The sequence below is a fragment of the Hippopotamus amphibius genome, chromosome X (genome assembly GCF_030028045.1).
Source record: "Hippopotamus amphibius kiboko isolate mHipAmp2 chromosome X, mHipAmp2.hap2, whole genome shotgun sequence".
Taxonomy (NCBI): domain Eukaryota; kingdom Metazoa; phylum Chordata; class Mammalia; order Artiodactyla; family Hippopotamidae; genus Hippopotamus; species Hippopotamus amphibius.
This window is the reverse complement of record NC_080203.1, coordinates 2,824,930-2,850,541: the sequence shown is the minus strand read 5'-3', so window position 1 is coordinate 2,850,541 and position 25,612 is coordinate 2,824,930. Positions and strand designations below refer to the sequence as shown.

Here is a 25,612-nt window from a genome sequence, read left to right as displayed (position 1 = left end):
CACACAGATGCCATCAAAGATACATCATAAGAGAACTAACCTGAAATGAAGATGAGCTGCATCTGCAGCCTGAAAGAACAGACCATGTTCCCGGGAAAACGTGATAAAAAAAAAAGTCACCAGTAAGAGGGACTGTGGTCAACCTCCTCAACTTCAAAGATAAAGAATTCTTCAGGCACCCCAAGGGATCATGTAAAGAGGGGCCCAAGCAAGAGCCAAGGCCCCCGACCCCAGGAACAATCTGGCATGTTCCAGGAAAAGCAGGAACGATGGGCTGGAGCCAAGTGAGCAAGGAGGAGAAAATGAGCTGAAAATGAGGCAAGCCTGGCTACATAATCTGTAGGGCCCAGTATAAAATAAAAATGCAGGACCTCTTATTCAAAAATGGAGAATTCTGAGATGGCCGCAGTAGAGCACTCAACCAGGCATGGCTCTTCTAAGTCCTGGGCATCATATAGGCTGCATGTCTGGGAAAGCTGGCCCTGTGAGGGATGAGAGGCCCCCAGAGGGTTTTTCTCAGGGGAGTGACATGATCACATGAACAGTTTGAAAAATCTCACTCTTTATGGAAGATGTGGTGCAAGGGTGGATGAGGGGACAGGGAGACACAAGATGCTGCAGGGTGTGCTCATGGTTTGGGGTGCTAAACATTTATTAGGGATTGACATCTGTGAACGGAAGGGAGAGGAATCGGATCTGGGCAGGGGAAGAAGGTGAAGTGCAACACAGACTCAAGAAAGCTCCAGGCCACCTTAGGCAATGATGGCAGGGTGGTGGTTTTGTACCCCCTCCCTCATGCAGCCACCAGGGCACTGCCCTGAAACTGGCATGACCAGGTGAGGAAGCTCTCACAGCTGAGGCCAAGCTCAAGGCCAAGCCCAAAGGAGCCAGCAGCTACAGGATGCCTGCAGACTGCACTCCTGGCTGGGGACCTGCACAGTTACCTACTTGCCTGCTGTGTGCAGCTACTGCAGAGCTTCAGCAGGCGATGTGGCGGCTGGTCTAGGTGTCATCAGTGGAGGGCATGTGTGTGCTGGGGGCAGGGGGAGTGCAGGAGATCAAGAGTTCTGACTTCCATATTTTATGTTTTCGGTGTTGAGGCATTTCGCCTTCTAGAGGTCCAGGCTAGAGACAGAGATCTGGTCATCATTAGCCCAGAGGTCTGAAGAGTCAGGTGAGTGAGTGAGTACACCTCAGATGTGAGTGTGGACAACTTTCCTCCCATCTGCAGTTGTGACAAAGAGAAAGAGTCAGCAAAGGACACAAAGAGGAGTGAGAAAGTAGAAAGATGATCAGGTGTACCTGTCCAGATTGTGGCAAGCAACAGAGAGCAATTCTAGCTGATTTACGCGGACAAGAACTTGATTAAACTGGAAGATGGAAGGCGGTGATGTTCACACAGTATGAATGTACTTAATACCATGGAACTCTACAGTTAAAAATGGCTGAAATGGTAATTTTTTTCATGTGTATTTTACCCCAATAACAAAAACTTGGGTCGGGGGGAATAAAAGGGTATTAGGTGGCCAGAGGGTTGGAGAAACAGGTTTGAATCTAGTTAGTCAAGAACAATACTCCAAATCCTGCTGCCAGGCTGGTGCAGGGAAGCCAGCACTGCCTCTGCCACGCTGCAGGGGGCAGCACTGGCCACTGACCAGCAGCCACTGCTGCCTGGGAGCTGGCCCTGCTCCCTTAGAGAGGGTGGGTCTGATATGAGAGCCAGAGGCACAGGACCATACCCCCTTGCAGGGCTTAGGCCATTTTTTTCTGTAAAGGGACAGTAAGCATTTTCTGCTTTGCAGGCCTCATGGTCTCTGTCACAACCACTCAACTTGCCTCAGACAATGCGTAAAGGAAGGAGTGGGGCTGGGCTGCAATAAAACTTTATTTACAAAAACAAGAAGTGGGCCAGATTTGGCCTTGGGATGTAGTTTATCAACCACTGTTCCAGCTGAAAGGGAAATTAGGAAAAGAAGAATATGGTACTTTCAGCGACTACAGTCAGAGGTCACTTGGTCTCTCATCAAACTCATAAGATGGGGTAAGAGTTCCTTCAAACAAATACAGGGGCTCAGATGTGAAGTAAGGTGGCCAACTAAGCCAGTGACACTGCACCAGGAGAGGGTGCTGGCGGGGTCCCTGAAGAGACACCAGGAAGGGGATTCCAGGAGGGAACAAGCCTGTCAAGAGGAGGAATCACTACCACTGGCCCAGGCAACGCAAAGATCCGCTAGGGGCTGAGCAAAAGTGGGAGGTGAGGAGTGGGAATACTGAGTAGCCAAGTCTTGAAAAGCTTGGCCAAAGAGGGAACAGAGAACTGGGCAGGAGCTAAGGAGGGAACGCTCAGTAAAGATGGGAGATTTGAAAACACGTTTGTATAGTGATGGGCATGATTCATGACACCAGGGAAAACTGACATGTTCCTGGGGAGCTAGGAACACAGGAAGTCTTTGTCACCAGTGGAGCTGTTTGTTAGAGTTGCAGGGGTGGAGCAGTTTTCAGTGATGACAAAGTCCAGGCTGTGACCTTGGCAGTGGGTGGCTGAGGTCACTGGAGCAGAGGTGACCAGAAGTTGGAAGCCAAGCACTAGGAGGGCCCTCTGTGCGCACGCTTGTCACCTGTGGGATAGAATGGCTGGGGACAGAGAGACAGACTGTGAGCCTGGCACCAAGTCCTCAGTGGAGGGGGAGCTGTCCAGGGTGGCGAGCAAGCTCACGACGGAGAGTTGAGGGCCTGCGCGTCACAGCACGCTTTCTATCAGAGCGCGGATCACACACGCGGAGAACAGGCTCTTGCTCCTCCTGCCGCCTGGGGCGTGTGGGCCGGGACAGTCAGCAGGCTGCCCTCTGGTTATAAGGCACCTGCAGGAAGCCGGAGCTCACGAGGAGACATCTGACCCAGATGGGGCCTGGGAGCCTAGGAAGGACTCTGCAGGAAGAGATACCCAAGGCGAGTCTTCAAGAACCAGGAGGAGAAGGAAATGCAGCAGGGAAACCCAGACAAAGGCCAGGAGCATGGGTGCAGTCCTGCGTGGCTGAGGGGCACATGGATGAGAAAAGGAGTGGTAACGAAAGAGGCAGAAGTGTGTAAGGGCTCTTGACACCATTGAAGGACAGGGGCCCCACTCTCGGGTTTAAAGCAGGAGGGTGAGATCTGATACTAGGGACTGCATGGCAGGGAGAAAAGTGGAGGAGAGCTGGAAGGCTTGAACTAGGTCGGTGGCGAGAGGGACGCAGGAGACAAGAGGTGGGAGAAATAAAGGGCTGAGCAGGGCTGGCAGCACTCAGGTTCCCAGCCTGCATGAGCAGTGCTGCTATCCACCATGACAGAGACCAGAGGCACAGGCTTTGGCCACCTGGCCTTCTGATCTATCCAACTTCTTGGGGGGGGGGGGCGGGGGCAGGAGGGTGGTAGGGTTGAGGAGAATGGGAGGGAGAAAAAAGGGCAAAGACCTTTAAGTGCCTTGCATGGTAAAATCTGACTAGCACGCGCGTGCATATCCCCCCCACTCCCCACCATGAGCCTTTCTCTCACCGAAGGGAAAAGAAGTTCTAGTTCGTTCATACTCCTTTTCAGTGCTCTCCGTCGCCACCTAATGGGATGTCAGCTGAAACCCCAAGATTCACCTGTGGACTGACCTGCAGGTAACTGGAGGCCTGAGGCAGCGGAGGACGGGCCAGCACCTGGGTGGAGAAGAACCTGCTTGGCTCAGTTTAGATCTCTGAAAACACCTCTAGGGTCCTAGGGACCCCCTTCTGGAAGATTAGAGCTTCCTGGAGCTAACAGAGACCGGCGTGTGTGGATAATACCGAATTCAACTTCAGATCATTTTCCACAGACCCGCTTCAACTTAGTTTCTCCGCACTCTCAGGATCCGCCATCAAGTTGAGGTGGCTGAGAGAAGCACATCCATGAAGCAGTTCCTTGGTGGGAAAAAAATTCCAGGGCACTTGAGCCTAGCTGAGCTGTTTCTGGTTCTAGTGTTCCATATGTCACCTGTAGGGTGAGGCTGACTTACTTTGTAAATCTGAGACTGCATAAAAATCTTCTACTGAAACGTCTTCGCTCTGCGGATAAAACAAAGAGCTACACCCCTTGCTGCTAACTGCCCTCCTCCTAGAGCTCTGATAGACCTGTCACTCGCTGAACAAGAAGAGTAACAAGTGCAACACCAGAGAGCTAAGGGGAGGCTGTGGTGGGCAAGCAAAGGCAGTCACCGCCCTCAGTGGCTTCACCCTAGCAGAAGGCACATGCAGCAAGACACAGCGTCATCATTACATGGGAATACTGGGAGGGAAGACTGCAGAGCCCAGTGTAGTGGGAGGGGACAAAGAGCCGAGGGCCAAAGGGCACCTGGTTAACTCCCCTTTCTGTCAGTGAAGAGTTGCAAGAAAGAAATCAATATTTTCACATGCCACGGAGAGGCTATTAAGATAAATGCTGAGTCTGGTAAGTTCTCACCTGTAGAGTATGGATAAGGACCAGTCTGTCTCGTGTGGGCTGGTGCAGATTCCATGAGCGGATCCTGATCAGGCAGGCAGACAGCAGCTGGTCCGGAACCACCGCACAAGCGAGTGAGTGTGTGTGAGGTGGGGGAGAAGTGGAAGCACTGAGTGGAGATGTGATCCCAAGAGCTGACCAATGGGACATGGAGAGCATGAATATAAACTACTCTTTTGGAAAGCCTGGCAGAGAGAAGATGCAAAGCATCCAGAGGTAAGGGGTAGGGAGCTAACAGAAGGCCAAGACAGAAAATACACTAAATTTGTGATGGAATCTAAGTTAGCTTTAAAAGCATGTTCACTGTTTTTCTTAACATGGGTGTCTTAGCTCTCAGGCTGCCACAGTGAAACACCACAGGCTGAGTGGCTTACACAACAGAAATCTATTGCTCACAGTTCTGGACGCAGTAAGTCCAAGGTCAAGGTGCTAGCAGATTCCTTGGTGAGGGCCCTCTTCCTGGCTTGTAGATGGTTGCTTTCTCACTGTGTCCTCACATGGCACACGGCAGGGAGTAAGCTCTTTAGTGTCTCTTCTTTTAGAGACATTGATCCCATTGGGCCCCAGCCTCATGACCTCATCTAATCCTAATTATCCCCCAAAGGCCCCATCTCCAAACATCCTCACATCTGGGGTTAGGGCATCAACATATGAATTTGGAGAGGGGGGGGACACAAACACTTTAGTCCATAACAATGGGGATGCCTATGTTCTACTGTTAAATGGCAAATGAGAAAGCTGTATATGGCACGATGTATACTGCATAACACCAATTAAGACTATTCCAAGAGATGGTAGTACAACAGCTTGAATGTATTGAATGCCACTGAACTGTGCACTTAAAAATGGTTAAGATGGTAAATTTTATGTTACATGTATCTTACCACGATTTAAAAAACAACTCAATCTAGGAGAAGGCAAGAAAGGAGAAAAAAAAATAAAGAACAGAAAATGTGGAAAAACTAGAATGCACAAAATAAAACGGTATAGACAAATCTAAATGCATCAGTAATTAAACAGATGATAACAGATGCAACAGACAGAATGGATTTTTAAAAAATTAATTACTTAGATCATACCAGGTCTTAGTTGCAGCAGGTGGGCTCCTTAGTTGTGGCATACAAACTCTTAGTTGCAGCATGCAGGACCTAGTTCCCTGACCAGGGATTGAACCCGGGCCCCCTGCCTTGGGAGCGCAGAGTCCTAAACGCTGCGCCACCAGGGAAGTCCCTGGATTTTTTTTTATTCCAGCTATTTGCCATTTTCAAGAGCTACATCTAGTCTATGAAGACACAGAAGGGCGGAAAATGAAAAGTGGCAGTGCTGAGCAAAACCACAGAGGCGCTGCAGCACCGTCACTATCAGAGGAAGCAACGTTCAAGGCAAAAGCACGACCAATTACATAAAGGGTCACCTCATAATGCTAAAGGGTTCGATTCACCAGGAAGACAAAATGATTTCTAAAACTGAAAACCTGGCCTCAAAATAAATAATAAAGCCCAAATTAACAAAGCCACTGGAGAAACTGGAGTTTGTTACACCTGCTCCCCAGCAGTGAGGAACTCCAGTAGATAGAACAACAGTAAGAAGAGAGGACACCTTCATAATCCCAGGGATGAGATGAAGAAGACAAGCTTCCTCGGGCTCCTGCACCCCACCAACAGGCTCGTGCGGGTGGTCCTGCACTGCTGCACAAGCGGAGGCCACCGTCTGGAGCATGGTGCCATTTAGCTAGAACTTGATTTTTAAAATTAGTAACTAGGAAAAACCCCACAAGGCCATGTACTTGGAAATTTAAAAAACACATTTCTAAATAATCTGTGGGTCAAAGAGGAAACATCGAAGGCATTTCTTAAAAAACCCTTCGAGCTGACTCCAAGCGCAGACGCGACACATCAAAATGATGCAGCTGAAATCGTTTGAGGATCAGCTTTAAATGCTTATGTTTGAAAAGAAGGTTGATAACCAATGAGCTAAGTTTAGAATTTAAAAAGTGAGAAAAAGAAAACCACAGAATGTACCCCACGAAAGTAGAAGATATAACAAAGATAAAATCTGCCATAATGTAATGAACTGGAAAGCAGACACGAGTAATACAGGACAACAATGCCCACACGTGCCCTCTGTGAAAGACCAGTAAAACCCACACAATTTTATCAGGACAAGGAAAAAAGGGAGAAGGAACAAGTAACAGCACTAGAATGAAAAACGAGACCAATACAGATGTTGCAGAGGTTTATAAAAAGGTAAGCACAGCTTCTTGCTAGTAAACTTAATAATGTAGACAAAATGGATAAAAATACACGTTGGCCACACTGACCCGAGCAGGTGCAGGGAAATAAAAATAGGGTTTGCAGTGCGTCCACGTACACAGAACACCTCAAAGGACATATACAAGCCCGTGGAGGCAGCTGTTCCCTGCAGAGGGGCCCGGGTGGCAGCAGGTACACTTACAGACCAAGCATCCCTCTAGAGCTTGCACTTCCTGAACTGTGAACCATGTGCTTGGGCCACCTGCTCAACAGTGGATCCAAATGCCTGCAGAGATGAGGAAAGGCCTCATCCGACGGTGTGTGCAGGCCAGCCCAGGACGTGGGGCATGAACCATGCAGCGGGAGCTGATCCCAACATTTGCTGGTACTAGGTCTTTCCTTTCCATTTGTCCTTTTCAATCTTTACAAATTTGGTAGGTGAAAATGGCATCTTCTTTGTTTCCATGTGTGTCTCTTTGATTATCACTGAGGCAGAGCTCTTTTCCTATCTTCATCGGCCACCTGTACCTCTTCATGAATTTCCTGTTCATATTCTTTGTTCATTAGTGGTGACTGGTAGTGAGTTAGCAGGAAGAACTGCTGCACTCAAGTGTCGAATGAAAAGGAAATTTAAAAATCTGCCCCAGTGCACCCACAATGATCATTGTTCCCACTGCCCAGTGGAAGGCATTAAGCCTAGGATGATCCATTGGATAGTGATCTGCAGCTTAGCTATATTCTCCAGACACTTTAGACTTGCCCAGATCCCAAGAAATTGCAACGCAGCACTCCTCCATTCAGCAAACAGCCTCTGGTTGTCAAGCACCTCTGTGCTTTGCCGGAGGCCAGGGTCTGCCGACAGCCCTGCTCAAAGTAGGCCCCAGTAGCGCTTCCTGTCCTTTCTCACCCCCTGCCCAGAGGGGCCCTTTGAGCTGCTAACAGTACTCCTACGTTGCTAACCCAAATGATATACAGTCCATCAAAAAGCTCAGACCAGTATACTCTCCCTATACTTTCACAATCATCGCTTTACATACAACCTCACTGAATGTTCAGAAACACACAAAAGCGGCGTTTAAATAAAGGCAACACTGAGGCTCAAGGATGAAAAAGCAACCTGAAAGCTAGCAGGCGAATGAACCAGGATTTAATCCTAAAGTGACATGGCTCAAAAAGCCTCTGTTCATCCACTCTATTCAAGATAAAACAGAAAGCATCAAGGTCCTGGTTGCAAGCAACAGAAAACAACTCTAGCTAACTCCAGTCACAAAGGAGTTCTGCAGCAGAATCTGGAAATGAAGAGAAGACTAGAAAACTAAGCCCAGAAAAGCAGCTGCATGACTGAAAACATTGCCAAGGTTGTACCCTGGGCAGCGCCACCACCTCATCATCGAACGTCAGCCACTGCTGCTGGCTCCCTGCTGCACGTGCCACTACCATGACTTATCCTTCATTGTCTTTCAAGAGTCAAAGTCTCTTCAAAAACAAGAGTCAAAGCTGGGGAACTCCCTGGCGGTCCAGGGGTTAGGACTCCAGGCTTTCATTGCCAACGGCCCGGGTTCAATCCCTGGTCAGGGAACTAAGACCCCCCCGCCTCCGCACCCCAAAAAAGGTCAAAGTCCCTGAGGGCAGAATGGGTTTGGCCAAGCCTGGGTCTCATGGCTGCCCCCTAGCTTCTGGAGACCAAGAGGCAGGAATATCTGTCCCCCAAGGTAGGCACTGACAGCTGCCCCCCACCCCCGAATACCCAGGTCCTCTGTCTGCCTTCCTAACAGGAGGACCCTGCGCTTAGCTAAGAAAAGCTATCTCCCAGCTTCCTGGCAGAGCCGGGAAAGCGTTCTGGTCAATGAGAACACAGCAGAGCGCACTGCTTGTTCCATTCTCTTTCATGCCTGCTCTCATCCTGTGGACTGTGGGCAGAGCACACCTCCCCACCCACTGGCTCTGCACTTGCTCACACATCTGGCTTCACTGATGGGAATGAGAAGGAAGAGCCTTTTTAAAAGGCCTGTGTGTCTGCTCACTCCTCTTGGGCTCCTGACATCCGCCTAATAAGACAGCATCCCTGGAAACTGCTTCTCCCTCCTCGGTCCTGGAACGACAGGCTTGAGAACAGATCTGAACCTCATCTTGCACCTGACCCAGACCCATGAGTGACAAATAAATGATTGCTACTGTAGCTTTTGTTTGTTCCTCAGGAAAAAAAAGGATGGACACAGAGATGGAAATGGAAATTATTGAATGGGACTGGAGGGTGTGCCAGCAAGTGCCCTTTTCCCCTTCCCCCATGCCCTCCTTCTTTCCTGGAGAGCAAGATGCAATGGCTAGAACTGCAACTGCCATCTTGTGACCATGGGCGACCTTGAGGATGGAAGTCACCTGCTCAGGGTGATGAAGGAAAAAGACTGAGGGGCCCTAGATCCCAGATATTTATGGAGCCACAACAGTAGCCATGGACAGCCTGCATCCAGACTTCAGGGCACACAAGAGGACACCACAAGCCTCCAACCCCATCTTTAGGCTTTCTTAAGTAGAAGGTAGGATCCACCTGCTTCAAACCCAAGATCCACAGAGTAGGGGATTCTTTTAACACAAAAAAGGTATGAAGATACTTAGGAAGTAAAAAAAAGTATTCATGATAAACCATATGTGAGGTTTAGTTGCTACACAGCTTTTTCACCAAGTTATCACAATCACTATAACACAAGCTACTGAAAAACAACAAAATAAATTCTGAGCTTCTTTCTTCCTATTTCTGTTGGCTAAAAATGCAGCCTCTGAATTGTGTATAAGGGAGTTCAAGAGACAAAAATAAATCCAGATAATTCAGAATGTCCTGAGGACAACACATGCCTTCTATGTGATAAGCTCTCAGAATTATTTATTCAAAGAAAACTCATTGCAAAAATATAAAAAGCTTTAAAATAAAACAATTAATGACACAACATACCATTTCCTACACCACCAGATTCCCTTTCTTTCCTTCACAGTAGTGAGTGTCATAACCCAACCAGAACAAAAGCAAAACAGTGTTTGAATTGCTGAGACTCAAAAAGTTCAATCCGCCAGAGCATTCCGCTCTCCCAAACCAGAGCCGCCAGGCAGGGAGTGAGCCAGGACTCCAGGGCCAGGTAGCGGGCGGTGGGACGCGCACGCACACACACACACATGCACCAAGAGGCTGCATGGTGAGCCAGAAACCCTGCCCCCTACAGCTCCCAGGAGGGCTGCCATCGGCTGCTCACGCCAGGCGCTGTATTATGCAGGGGAAGGCCCCACGGAGTCACGTGGGCTCTTTGCTCCAGAAGCTCATGACCACTGGGGAAAAGCAACGTGTAGAAATGGTTGTCCCTTCTGGCTACAGGGCCTGCACCAGATGTCTGTAGGGGTTGCTAAGGGCCCAAGGGAGGAGTGGTCAGGCCCCCAAGGCCTAGAAGCTGGGGTGGGCAGTAACCACCTCTTCAAAGGCCATTCTCATGAGTACTTTAAGCTGCACATCTGTTGGCAAAACACAAATATTGTTACACAAATATGAGCCACAGATGGGCAAAGGTACCTGACGGCCTTTAAAATTCATTTCTCCTGTTTTGTAAAGCTGTGCTGGGAAATCGTGCTGTTAAATTATACACTCATAAAGGATGTACAGACATACCTCAGAGATACTGTGAGTTCAGTTCCAGATCACCACAAAAAGCAAATATCACAATAAAGCAAGTCATACAAGTTTTTTGGTTTCCCAGTGTATATAAAAGTTATGTTTACACTAGACTGTAGTCTATAAGTGTACAACAGCATTATGTCTAAAAAAATGTACAAACCCTAATTAAAAATACCTTATTGCTAAAAAATGCTGATCATCACCTGAGCCTTCAGCGAGTCATAATCTTTTTGCAATAGTAACATCAAAGATCACTGACCACAGACCACCGTAACAGAATATTAATAATGAAAAAGCCTGAAATATTGTGAGAATTACCCAAATGTAACAGACACAAAGTGAGCAAATGCTGTTGCAAAAACAGCACCAATAGACTTGTACGATGCACGGTTGCACAAACCTTCGATTTGTAAAAAATGCACTTCCTGTAAAGCACAATAAAGTGAAGCACAATAAAACAAATTATGCCTTTATGTTTAAAATGTGGGGGGAGTTCCCTGGCGGTCCAGTAGTTAGGACACAGTGCTTTCACTGCCATGGGCCTGGGTTCTATCCCTGATCAGGGAACTAAGGTCCCTCAAGCCATGCAGCATGGCGAAAAAAAAAAAAAAGTGGGGGACCAGTGTGGGTGCTATTTAGGCTTTCATCAATTTATGCCAGTTTTTGATAACTGCAAATCCCCCAAAGGTACCTCAAACTCTTAACTCCACACATCCGCCCTTTGTGTGTACCTTCTGCTCCAGACTGCAGATTTAATTAAAGCATGAAGAATATCGTTCCTCTTGGCCACAAGAGAAGCTAATGAGTCAATAGCAGAGCAGGCTGCATTCTATCCTGCCCCTCTTAGTATAAGAGAAAATCTTAGGGCAAGGTCCCACTGCAGAATTCACCCATCCATCCATCCATGATTCTAAGCACTGGAGATACAGCAGAGGAGAGGCAAAAAAAAAATCCCTCTGCCCCCATGGGGCTTAGATTCTAGTGGCAGGGGCTGAGGCCCTGAGGCAGGGATATACCTGAAGGGCTCAGGGAGGCCACAATGGATGAGTGGCAGGAGAGCAGCAGGAGAGGGGATCTCAGATTGGGCCTTGCAGGCCACTGTAAGAACTTTGGCTTTGACTCTGAGTGAGAGGAAAGTCTACACGTTGCAGGACTGAACAGAGAGAAGGCCAAGGTGAAAGGCAGAGGGAGGCGGGAGGTCAGAGCAGGATGGGAAGAGTGGAGCTGGGGAGAGTTGTCAGTGGTAATAAGTAGCGTTCATGGAGTAGGAGGTGGTGTGAGAGAGAGCAGCACGGGGCACTAGCACCGGCACTCTAAGCTGAGGAGCAGAAAGATGGAGTTGCTGTTTACTGGGAAGGGAAGGCCAGGGAAAGGCCAGGTGTGAGGGACTGGGAACTCAGGCTTGAACGGGTACAGCTGGAGAAGCCTGCTGGCAGACGAGCAGAGATGTCGACAATGCGTGCGCAGGTCTGGGGTTCAGGGGGCTCAGTCACCCTAGAGACATAAAGTTGGTAGCTCGTGGCTTGCGGGTGCAAAAGAGAGCCCCGAGGTCGGGGAAGATCCCCTGGGGAGCGAGGGTGGAGAGAAGTCTGAGCCCGCCCCCCGCCCCCCAAATAGTGCACAGGGCGCAGAGGCAGACCCGGCACATGCTCAGCCAGGACCTCTCAGGACCCAGGGACACCATCTCAGGTGCCCAAGCCACCTCCGTGAACACAGTGAACAACCCCACCCCACAGAGTTCTGCCCCAGCAGGGATGACAGACATTTAAGATAAACACAGTCAGTAACCTATTTTATTAGAAAGGGACCAAAGCTAAGGTTTGGAAAAAGCAGGGCAGTCAGGGTAGGCCCAGCTGAGCAGGTGCACAGCCTCAAGGGAGGGGAGGGACCGAATCACGTGGATGCCAGGGTCACTGATGCTAACAGGCCAGGGAAGAGGAGAAGTGACAACTGGCCCCCAGATTTTAAGACATAAAGGTCATCACTCATGTCAGCAAATGGCCAGTTGGAATGGGCCCAAGAGAGCACATGGAGACACAAAGAAGAGTCCTGCCAGTGAAGAGAAGCAGAGCAGCTGGAAGGGTACTGGGTTCAAGAGCAGCTCCCTTTCAGGTTGGAGAGGCGGCAGCAGGCTGAGGCGGATGGGAAGGAGTTGGCACTGAGGGAGCCATCTCTGATAGGAGAGAGGGGTCCAGGAAAGGAGAAGGGAGCGAGCAGCAGAGGCCGCCGAGAGGATCCTGGGCCTGGGGACGTTCTCCTCGGATTGCTTCCCTGCTCTCCAGGAACCAGGAAGTGAGGTATCAGCTTCAAGATGGTGTCACAGCTGGTGAGGAGGGTGGGAGAAGCCAGGAGAGACTGGGAAACTGCAGTATACCAGTTAGGCAGCGTGAAATGCTCCTGAAGTGAGTGCACATGAACTTGAAATAAGAACAACCAGGGGGCCACATTCAGCTACGGGGTAGAGCAGGTGTGAAGCAGGTGGATGACAGCATTTTACCAGGTTTGGGGCTGTGTCAACTGAGTATAACAAGGCAAGAAAGTGGCAGAGCTGCGCGGAGACCAGAAGGAGGTAATCATGACTGCCTGTGCTATTGACACTGGGAAGGAGATGAGTGAGGATACAAGGGAGGTAAGGTCAGAGAAAAGATGGAAACATCCAAGGTGCCTGAGTGCCTGCTAGAGGAAAGGATTATTGGAGTTTGTTATAGAGAAGGTGCGGTGAATGTATAAGGAAAAAAATTAGGGCCAAACTGGCACCAGCACTAGTCAGTGTAAAAGTTTGACAGAAAGAATAGAGAGATGTGGCCACCCTTCAGAGCATATGCATCTTTAAAAAGTTGTCTCCAAGAACACAATTTTAAGTACTTTCACTTTTTAATGTTCCATTTCCGTGTCTCATCATAGAATAAGGTACAGAAGTATGAGAACGGACTTAAGGGAACACTTGATTTCAACTACATGAACTTTTCAGTGAATAAAGAACACTGTCCTGTTATAGCTGCCAAACTGTGGCAACCAGATAGCCAGGAGTCATATGGGTGCCATGTGAACACTACTTAGGACAAGATGAGCATCTCATTAAATTTACCATGAACCCCTTTAGCTAAAACTACTGTGGTTATCCTACACGGGATAGGACCAAATTGCCACTGCCCGTCAGCTTACAGCCTGGATTCGATTGAAAGCAACTGTTCTGTGGGACTCCTGGCCTTCCCTGGGCCCTTCTATCCTGGAGACGGACAGCCTTCTATAGCAGGTTCAACGGTAACCCCCAAAAGGTATGTACACGTCTTAACCCCTGGACCCTGCGAATGTAACCTTATTTAGAAAAGAGGTCTTTGCAAATATAATTAAGTGAAGCATCTCGAGATGAGATCATCCTGCATTTACAGTGCGAAGACACACATAAAATCGAAGGCCAAGTGAAGATGTAAGCAGAGATTGGAGTGATGTGACCAGAAGCCAAAGAACGTCTAGGATTTCCAGGCAGCCACCAGCCACCAGAAGAGGCAAGAGCGAATCTTCTGCTAGAGTCTCTGGAGGGAGCGGGACCACGCGACACCTTGATTTCAGACCTGTGGCCTCCAGCACCATGCAAGAATGCGTTGCTGTGGGTGGAAGCTGCCCACTTTAGGGTCCTTTGTTGCAGCTAGTGCGTAAACTCACAAGCTTCTACCTGAGCTCTAATTCTCACTAGACTCCTGGGCTTTTACAAAGGATCCATGTGCCTTCTACTCTTCCTGCCTTTTTCAAAGTGCCTACCCAGAGCCTGCCCTTCTGTGGCCTCCCACCAAGCAAGGACTCTGCTCATCCAGGACCCTGCCTTCTCCACCTCCACCTCCTCATGCAAGTATGCTCTTAGAGCCACCCACCTGAAAAAGACTCTCTGCAACCCCCATCACCCTCGATCCCACCCACCCCTATTACTCTGGTCCTCATCACAACAAAACTGCTCAAAAAGAACTGTCTACACCCAGTCTCCACTCCATCTGGCTTCTGTCCTCACCACCTCTGATGAAGTTCACCACATTACAGCTAGTTCCTTGCTTAGAATCCTTCACTAGAGGATGACCAACTATTATACATGCATTTGCTACCTAGCCCTTCAAACTTCAAAGAAACAAAGTACAGATGTATAAAGAGGAAGAAACTTCCAACAGAGACGACAGAAACAATAGCAGGAAGGGATTTCCGAACAGAAATGTTTCACAAATTTCTAGATGCTGGAAATAGGAGGAGTGTGTTGACTAACAGAACAGGGTGAATGTATACTCTACAAAGGAGATGGAAGCCCCTGTGCCTGTCAGAACCCCCCGAAAGGCTCTCAGATCAGAGCTGACCAGACCAGGGGCAAGCAGTGTCCCTCAAACTCTCATGGACACACAAGTCACCTGGGAGGCTGTTGACCATCAGATTCTGATCCCGAAGGTTTGGAGACAGGGCAGTTTCAGCAAGCTCCCAAGGAGGGGCTTACAGTACTGGGGTTAGTCAGTGGAGCACATGTGGAGTGGCAAGGTGCCACTTCTTCCCATAGGCAAGAAACCAGAGGGTCTTTTCTAAATCAGTGGCTGGAACCTTCCTTTCCTCCCCGCAAGGCTCCTGGTGTGGCAGCAGGCCAGGTGAAGCCCACCTCTGTCTGGCCTCCAAGGGTCCATGGCATGAGGGAGGACCCCATTTGCTTCCCACCAAAGCCAAGTCTGCAGGTCAGCCTGTCCTGCTCTGCCCTACCCCCCACAGAACTCCTACTCCAACCCTCCCTACGGGGAGGGACCCCACAGGAAATGGGTGACTCCACCAGAGCAGGGGCAGGGTGCCAGCTACCCAGGCTTCTTGCCCCCAACCCGCACAGCTCTCCAGGGTCAAAGGAAGAGACCCAGCAATATGGAAGACAGATCAATTCTGTCCCTAGAAGAAACAGATAATGTTTTCATATTTTAGAAGATAATTCAGCCATAAAACCAGAACAGAAACATCCACAAACAAGAAAGAAACAGAGGACAGGAATTCAGAGATTAAAAATGGGTTAGTTACAAATAGAAAACAACAATGTGTCATTGTTTACAATAGGAAAAGACTGAAAAGTACCCAAATGTCCATCCACAGGGAGCTGCTTAACTAAAGCATGCTTCATCTATACAATGGAGACTGTGCAGCAGGAAGAAAAAAAATGAGGAAGGGAGAGCTCCACACCACCATAAACAAGGAGGGTATCGATGCTGACAGGGAGCGATCTCCAGGATAGAGGAAGTGAAAACAAACTAAAAACAAGTTGCAGAACAGTATAACAAGCATACTTTTCGTGTAAGAAAAATAAATAAGAATACATACATTTATTGGTTTATCTTTTTGTAAGAGGAAACACTAGAAGGATGAACAAGAAACTAGTAAGTTCTGAGTATTACATAGGCTGAGCTTCTTAAAATTAAAAAAAAATTTTTGGCTTTACTTAAAATTATATAAGTTTCAGGTGTACAGCATTCCACTTCTATATACATTACAAAGTGATGACCATCACAAGTCTAGTTACTTACCATCTGAGGCCTGGCTTTTTTTTTTTAATTCAAGCCTGTTATAGTAGATTCAACAGATACCAAATTTCATTTCAATAAATGTAATCAGAATATAACAAAACAGAACTACAAAACCCATACATGTTGTTTACATGTACATAAAGTGTGCATATAAGCTATTAATATAAACAATCATTATGACAATTATAACTTTGTTATTTCACAATCATAACTAAAAAAAGTTCGGTAAAGTAGCAATTCCCCAATTAAATTAGGCTTGACTTCTGAACCATCGAATACTTTATGCATGCCAAAAATAAAAGAGAAAAAGGCAAACCACAAAACTGAAAACAAATAAAACTATATCAAATCAGTAACATAACCACACAGAAAAGAATTACTCCAAGTGACTTTTTTTCCAACACATTATAAAGAAAAATTTGAAACATATAGAAAAATTGATCAAACTGTACAAAGAACACCCACATACTCATCACCCAGATTCTACCACTGTTGACATGATTCATCTACCCATCAATCCGTCTTATTTTTGATGCATTTCAAAGTTCACCAGTACACTTCATCCCCAAACACTTCAGCATGCATATCATTAACTAGAGATGAAAATTCATTTTCAATTTCTTAGGTAAAATTTACATGCAGTGAAATGACAAATCTCAAGTGTATTATCTGATGAGTTCTGTCAAGTGTATGCATTTGTATAAGCCAAACTCCTATCAAGACAGAAGATGTTACCATGGCCACAGAAAGTTCCCTGGCACCACTTTCCAGGCAGCCCCACCCCACATCCTCAGCAACATTTGGTGTTATCAGTTTTCAGTTTTGGCCATTCCAGTGGGTGTGTAGTGGTATTTCATTGTGGCTTTAATTTGCATTTCTCTGATGACTAATGTTAGCACTTTTTCGTCGGAATACTGATCATCATCATTCAGATGCCTTCCTTTATGAAGTACTTGCTAAAATTGTCTCCTGTTTTAAAATTAGATTCTTTTTATTACTGAGTTGTAAGAGTTCTTTATATATTCTGGATATAAGTCCTTTGCCAGATATGACTTTCTATTTACGACTTGTCTCAACTATTTCCTCAGTGACTTGTCTTTTCATTTTCTTAATATTATCTTTGGAAGAGCAAATGTTTTAAATTTTAATGAAGTCCAATGTATCCATTTTTTCCTTTAATAATTATTGCCTTCTGTATCCTAAGAAACCTTTATCTTCAGGTTGTGAAGATATTTCCATTTTTTTTCCTAACAGCTTTATATTTAGGTCCATAATCCATCTGGAATTAATTTTCATGTATGGTGTGAGGTAGTGTTACAGGTTAAATTGTGTCCTCAAAAAAGATATGTTGAAATCTTAACCCCCAGCACCTAAGAATGTGATCTTATTTGGAAATAGGGTCATTGCAGATGTAATTAGTTAAGATGAAGTCATCCTGGAGCAGGGTGGGTGCCTAATCCAATATGACCGGTACCGGTGTCCTTTTAAGAAGATAGCCATGTGAAGATACAGACACAACATAGAGAACACCACATGATGATGAGGAAGGCAGACACTGGAGTTATGCAGCTGTAAGTCAAGGAACACCAAAGATTGCCAGCAAACCACCAGAAGCTAGGGAGAGGCAAGTAAGGATCCCCCTACAGGTTTCAGAGGGAGCATGAGACTGAAGACACCTTGAGTTTTAAGCCATCCAGTTTGTGGTATTTTGTTATAGCAGCCCTAGGCAACTAATATGGGTAGGGTCAAGTTTCCTTTTTGTCTGGTATGAACAGAACCATTTGCTGAAGAGCCTTTCCTTTCTCACACTGAATCGCTCTGAGGCCTCTGTTAAAAATCAATCATAGAAGTTTGGTCAATTTCTGGGCTTTCTAGTCTATTCCACTGAACTATGTGTTTATCCTTATACAAGTACCAGGCAGTCTTGATTGTTGCAGCTTTATAGTAACTCAAACTCAGGTAGTATAAGTGTCCCAATTTTGTTCTTTTTCAAGATTGCTTTGGACATTCTAGGTACTTTGTATTTCCATATACATTTTAGAATTGTAAAGATTATTTAGTCGTTCAATCCATGAACATGGTATATCTTTCTATTTATTTAGGTCTTCTTTCAGCAATGTTTTCAGTTTGTGTACAGACCTTGTACATTTTTCACTGAATTATTCCCAACGGGACTGCATTGTAAATTTCATTTCCAATTAATTTTTGTATAATTGACCTTGTATCCTGAGACCTTGCTGAATTCACTTTTTAGTCTGAGTACATCTTTCTCTCTTACAGATTCTTTCAAATTTCTACATTACCTCCAAAAAGAAACAGTTTTACTTCCTTTTAATATGCCTTTTACCTTTTTTCTTGCCTTATCATACTGGTTAGAACTTTTCCCTGACTTAAAGGTACATGTGTTTCAATATTTTACCATTAAATACAATTTATATCTATCTCTTTCTTAAGGCATTTTATCAGATAAGGAAGTTCCTATTCTTAATCTGCTGAGTTTCTATTATGAATGAGCAATGAATTTTGTCAAATAATTTTTCTATATTTATTGAGTTCATGTTTTTTTTCTCCTTTATTCTCTTAATATGGTGAATTACAGGTTGGTTTTTAAATGTTAAACCACATTTGTATTCCTGTGATAAGCCTCAATTGGTTGATATATCTTTTTTTTAAATTATTTATTTATTTATTTATGGCTGCATTGGGTCTTCGTTGCTGTGCGCAGGCTTTCTCTAGTTGTGGCAAGCATGGCTACTCTTCATTGTGGTGCACAGGCCTCTCACTGCAGTGGCTTCTCTTGTTGCAGAGCACAGGCTCTAGGTGCATGGGCTTTAGTAGTTGTGGCACTTGGATTCAGTAGTTGTTATGGCTCATGGGCTCTAGAGCACAGGCTCAGTAGTTGTGGCGTGCGGGCTCAGTTGCTCCATGGCATGTGAGATCTTCCCCGACCAGGGCTTGAACCCGTGTCCCCTGCATCAGCAGGTGGATTCGTAACCACTGCGCCACCAGGGATGTCAGATTATCTTTTTAATACACTGTTAGATTTCATTTGCTAATATTTTATTAAGATTTCAAAACATGTTCATGAGGGATAATAATCTATAGTTTTCTTTTTATTTAATGTCTTCATAAGACTTAGTATCTGGGTTATGCTAGACATAAAACAAACTATGAAATGTTTCTTCTTCCTCCTCTATTTTCTAAAAGCTTATGTTTATGTAAGATTGGTGTCATTTCTTAAATGTTTGATGAAATTCAGCTGTGAAAACCATATGGGCCTAGAGATTTCTTTGTGGAAAATTTTTTTGATAATGAATTGAATCTTTTTTACTAAATGAAGGGCTCTTTTTCTATTTCATATTATGTCACTTTTTATATGTCCTTTTTTTTCAAGGCATTTGTCCACTTCATCCAAGTTTGTCAATTTTAGTTGTTCATAACATTCCTTTATAATCCTTTTAATGTCTGAAGAGGCTTTAGTAATATCCCCTTTTATGCCTGATACTGGCAACTTATGTGCTTTTCTTTTTTTTTTTTTTTTTTTTTTGTGCTTTTCTTTTTATATTCATTAGTCTGGCCAGGGGATTATCAACTTTGTTGATATGTTTTGGTTCTGTTACTTTTTCTCTATTCTTTGTTTTCTGTCTCATAAATTTTGCTCTTAACTGTCCTTCCTTCCTTCCCGCTACTTAATTTGGGTTTACTTTGCTCTACTTTTCCTAGTTTAAGATGGAATCTTAGATCACTAATTTTATATCTCTTTTCTTTTCTAATAAATGCATTTAAAGCTATAAATTTCCCTCTAAGTATCCCTTTAGTTGCATCCCATAACACTTAATATGTTGTATTTTCATTATAATTCATTATTACTTGAAATCTCTAATTTTTCTTGTGATTTCTTCTTTGACGCATGGGTTACTTAGAACTGTGTGGTTTAATTTTCAAATATTTGGGGGTTTTCCCCTAGATCTTTTATGATTTCTAACTTAATCCCATTCTGATCAAAGAACATAACCTGTTAGGATCTTCTGAAGTTTATGGAGACTTGTTTCATGGTTCAGCAAATGATACATTGTTGAACAGTATCATGTACACTTGAAAAGAATGTGTGCTCTGCAGTTGTTGAATGTGTTACTGTATATATGTGGCTGGTAATGCTCAGATGTTCTACTCCTTACTGATTTTTTGGTCTAGTTCTACCAATTATTGAGAGAAGGGTATTAAAATTGCCAAGTGTGATTATGGATTTGTCTTTTTCTCTAATTCTGCCAATTTTCTTCATGTATGTTGCAGCTCTGTAATTAGGCACGTACACATTTATGACAGTTAATTTCTTCCTGATGAACTGACCCTTTTATCATTATGAAATGTCTTTTAAACTCTGGTAATATCCTTTGTTTTTAAGGCTGCTTTTTTGATATTAGTATTGCCACTCCAGCTTTCCTACTTACTCTTTGCATGGTATATCTTTCCCCACCCTTCTATTTTTAACCTAGCTGCATCTTTATATTAAAACTGCTTATCCTATACACAACATATGGCTGGGCCTTGCTTTTTAATTTGGCTTACCATCTCTGCCATTTAACTGAAATTTTTAGTCCATTTACATTTAATGCATTATGGATAAGACTGGTTTTTAGGACTATTAATTTGTTCTTTCATTATGTGCATATTTTATGTCCTTGAGCACAGTTATAACAGCCTAAATTAGTAACTACGTACAGAAAAATATTTGCTTATCCCTGCTCTTGAGTAAGGGTCACATTTTTCCTATTTCTTCAAATGTCTAGATATTTTGAGTGATACACTGTCAGACTTTTGGATTCTGTTATGTTCCAATGAAGAGTACCAACGTTTTATTTTAGCAGGCAATTAAATTTGAAAGAACTCAGAGTCCAAACTGTCTTCCCTATGGTGGGCAGCAGTTGAAATCTCCATTCATTCTTCTTGCCTTAGCTGGAGTTTAATAGATTTATATGAAGAATTTGAAGCCTCCCACCCCACCCCCCACTGCCAGTGGCTATCTGCTTTCCAGGATTTCTGCCTTCAGTCCTTTGATTCCTTAACCCTTGAGACTGCAGGTCTCTAGCCAAGTCTCAGTCTCCCTGCAGCAGCACTGACTAGGATTGCCCTTGGGTAAAAAGCCATTATAAACAGGAAATTCATCTAATGCAGTTCCCTTCTTCCAAGTATCAACTTCCCTTCAGTTTCTGCCTGCTTTTAGTCACTGTCTAGCGCCTTTAAATAGTTGTTTTTTTATTTTTGTCTTGAGTTTTTAGCTGTTATCTGCAAGGGGGTGGGGGTGGGGGTAGTCCAAAATGAGCTACTTCACTACTTCTGGAAGCAAATCCCCCAGGTGACTCTGAACACAATAATTCTGATTTTACATACTTGGTGAGATGTATCCTAAGGACAAAAAGAAACCTTAAACTTCATATAGGATTTTTATTGTTATTAGTAACACTGGTAAAACAATTTTATAATTATTTTATGTATATTACAAGATAAATAACTTCATGTTAATTAGGAATGAGCATTTTTTGTGTAAGAAAAAGATACACAAGGACACATTAAAAGTTAAAGACAAACCCTCTAATGTTAAATTTCCACTGTAGATATCATTATGTATTCGTGAGTTAAGAAACTTTTCAATGTTTTCTAGCTTTGTCCACTGAAAGAGCCTAGATGCAATGTCACCCCAGTACGAGTGTGCATATCTAACATCCAAATCTTGGATTCTAAATACCATTTCCCACTAAAAAGATCCAGAGCTCTTGGAACCAGTTCTGGGGTAGGAAAAGCACACATTGGGATGGAATGTCTTGTGCCAGAAAGAAAAGAATCACTCAAACACTAATTAATAAGGGTATGCTAAGATGATACAGGCGCCAACATAAAGGGAATCTCACTGACCAAGTTTGGAATAATTTGATCAAAAAAGAATAGTGACTTTGGCTGAATTGTAAAACATTTTATAAATGAAACTCCATGAGTCCATACTGACATGAAAGAGAATACAAAATATTGATACAACAGCAAATATTTTGTTACCATTTGAGGTGACCATTACACCAACTCCTTACTCTGGAATTTAGTAATCAAAGGCAAAGATTTACCATTTATACTGATGCAGGATCATTACATCCCATTATATAGAGGGGAAGTGCCATATGGACTAAAGGTGACAGAACAGGAACCACTGTTTAAAGTTACAGAGAAAATGTGAATATGAATCTCAACAAGGGAGGTGATGTAAGCTGTCTTCTTTCATTCAGGGAGTTAATATAACTCCCCAATGTTGTCAATTCAAGAAAGATGTATAAGCATACAATTTAGTTTTGATGGTAACTATCAAAGAAACTAAAAGTAGAAACCATTAAAAGCTGGCATCTCTGGGTCATGGAACAGGAAGGAGGAGGGGTAGACTGCTGTCTTCAACATAACCCCCTTTCAGAGAGGTTACGTTGTTATCAAGTGGCTGTAATATTTTGATTAAAAAAAATCAAAATCCAAACCACCTAACCCTTCAATAGTTTCCTACTGCTCTGACATTAACATCAAAAATCCTGCACCCAGCTCATCAACCTCTCAGCCTGCATCTCTGTCATCCCTCCACCCCTGCTCTGCTTCAGCCACACTGGGCTGCTTGAGTATCTCATATGCTTAAACTCCTGCCAGACACAGGGCATTCACAAATGCTCTTCTCCATCAGGAAAGCCCTCCTCCACTCTGTGCCTTGCCCACATCTATTCAGCCCCTTGCTTCCCCAATTCAGCACCTTCTCCCTAGGGCAGGCCTCCTTATCCATCCCAAGTCTGGGCTGTTCCTGCATTACACATGATCACAGTGAACACTCCCCCCAACTTGTACTTTAGAGCACTTAACCCATTGTAATTACATAATTACTTGTGAATTATTTAAAATCTGTCTCTCCAGCCAAACTTAAGCTCCACGAGGAGAAATACCAACCTGTCTCAGCCACCCTATAGCCTGCCTACCACAGTGCCCCAGGTACTGTAGACACCCGACTCCATCATGGAATGAATGGCTGGATGACAGCCTGATGAATTGCAGATCCTTCAGCAGGGAGCAGCAAGAAACTCAGTACTTAAACTGAACTGTACTGGCCAGATGAAAAAGTTACAAAATGTGGAACAATTCCATCGTTTAGAAGTAAGTGTCACTGTAACAAACAGGCCTATGAAACATGTAGTGTTTCCTAGTGTTGGTTAGAAAGCTGTTCAATATGTCACCCAAAGTCCCACTACATCCATCTGAGAAGTGACTTGTGGCAGGGACTGAGGTCTTAGTGGAGACGGTGGGAAGTGGTTGCTTTTGGGGTACATTTTGAATGTAGAGGCCCACAGGACTTGCTGGTGAATTAGAGGAAGGTGAGGAAAAGAAAAGAATCAAGGACAACTCCTAGAATTTTAGATTGGTAACTGGGTGGATGTTGATGCTATCTAATGAGAGAGAAACTAGGAGGAGAAGCAGATTTGAAGGGGGAAAAAAAAAAAACCCAAGAGTTTTGCTTGGGACCTGTTACGTTTGAGATGTCTATGAGCAACTCCAGGGGAAATACTGAAGAGGCCATCCAATGTGGGGCTCAAGTGGGAGGTTAGAGACACAAACTAGAGACACAGGCACAAAGTAGAATGGTCAGCACACAGCCGTACCCATCATTTGGAGCAACGGAAGCACAGAAACAATGGAAACAACACTAATTAAATCAAGGTATAGCCATCTATAAAATGTCAGGTGGTCATTAAAAATGATGATGTAAAAACATTATCCAGGGACTTCCCTTGTGGTCCAGCGGTTAAGACTCTGTCCTTCCAATGCAGGGGGCCCAAGTGTGATCCCTGGCCAGGGAACTAAATCCTGCATGCCCCAACTAAAGATCCCGCATGCCACAATGAAGATCCGGCACCCCACAACTAAGACCCAGCACAGCCAAATAGATAAATAAATAAATAAATATTTAAAAGTCCTTCAAGACAAACAAACATTATCCAGATGTTATCTATCTGTAGATGGCAGATTTACAGGCAATTCTTACTTTTCCTCTTTCTATATTTTCTAAAAAACATTTTTGTTTTCACGAAACAGATAATACTTCCATAGAAAATACAATTAAGTTATTTTTACTTTAGGGAAAAGTGATGATATATATTTTTACTGACATGGAAAGATATCTACAACATTATCATTGAGGAAAGGAGGCAAGTTACAACAGCACATACTATATGATCCCATTTATCTAAAACAACATATATGCATGCATACAGGTGCATAAGGAATACTCTAGAAGGATGTTTAAAATGCCAATAGCAAAGATAACTTTTAGGCTATTATTTTTGCCAGTTGTAGTTGCATTAAACTTTGCTCAGTATCTGGAAAACACTAAATGTGTTCATAAAAAATATTTGATATAATAATCTGAACTAAGTTTTAACGTCATTCTGTCTCTCTTTACTGCATCTATGCTTTAGGGCTTTTCTGAATCTCTTTCCCCAACACAGTACCACTCAAGTGCTGGCTGTTCTTGTATTTGTAGTTGCGTGGTACAATGGACACAACCGGCATTCTTAACCTTTTTCTGCCATGGGCCCCCCCTTTTTTTTACTTTTATTGCGATATGATTGACACGCAATAAACTGTATATATTTAAAGTGTACAACTTGATATATTTTTTATTAGTAATGTATATATGGCAATCCCAATCTCCCAATTCATCCCACCCCATACCATGGGCCCTTCTGGCCCTCTGAACCACTCCTTAGAAGAATGCTTTAAAATGCATAAAATAAAATGCATAGAAATTGATTAACGACTTACTTTGAGAACTGGTGCTAGAGTAATATATGCTTCTTTAGTACACTACTAAATAACCAGATGTAGAGGTGGGTCTAATAGCTAAGTTTTGAATTGTGATGAACACAAGTGATATTTCAAAATCTCTGTAACTGTAATATGATATGAAAGCATCTTTGATCTCTATTGGTGACAAAATCACAGGTACTCCTAATACTACCATGGTCTGCTGCCTATATTTGTCACTAAATTTTCAGTGAGAGGTTAGTGAAAATAAAGATGGAGTATTCTTCCCATCCAAGGTTACAGAACCCCTGACTTGTCAATCCTGAGTCAGAACCCTCTAGATGAAAGAAACACACCAAAGAGTAACAGCAGTTTTCTCTGAATGGTGGAGTTTCCAGAGTGATTTTCACAGCATTTTCTAAATTTTCTACAATGATCTTTACTTATGTAATTAAATAATAAAGAGCATAATGAATACTGTTTTTGTTTGGTTGGTTGGTTGTTTTGTTTTGTCTTAAACAACCTGGAAGAGTGGTTAAGAAATTTTATACAGTTGCTTACAAGCTGTATTAACAGTTTCTTAAAAGGTGATGCCACTTAAAAAAGACTTCCAACTTCCCTAACTACTTATTATAATGACTTGAATCACTCCTGTGTTCTTACAAGCCTAGAAAAATAATTCACTAGAATTATTTATTCTGGAGTTAAAAGGAACAAAGACAAACTGCCACAACTGCAGACATTTATCTATTTTTTTTACCAAGTGTAATTCCAAAAACAGCTGAAATATTAAAGTGAATTAGTACTTAATATGGACTAATACCTTCTGCTGTTTACAAAAACACAAAACC

At 43.9% G+C, this 25,612-nt stretch overlaps 1 protein-coding gene across 5 annotated transcripts in view; it reads right to left on the bottom strand.

The window, feature by feature from the left end:
- The window catches only part of MECP2 (methyl-CpG binding protein 2), a 54,096-nt gene that overhangs the window by 21,278 nt on the left and 7,206 nt on the right, over positions 1-25,612 (bottom strand). For 4 of the 5 annotated variants that reach the window (XM_057717824.1, XM_057717825.1, XM_057717826.1 and 1 more), the window contains exon 2: positions 4,462-5,407. The exons of the other annotated variant lie outside the window; for it this stretch is intronic. The gene's annotated coding sequence lies outside the window, so the exon portion shown is untranslated. The remainder of the gene's footprint in view (positions 1-4,461; positions 5,408-25,612) is intronic. 5 annotated transcript variants of the gene reach the window in all.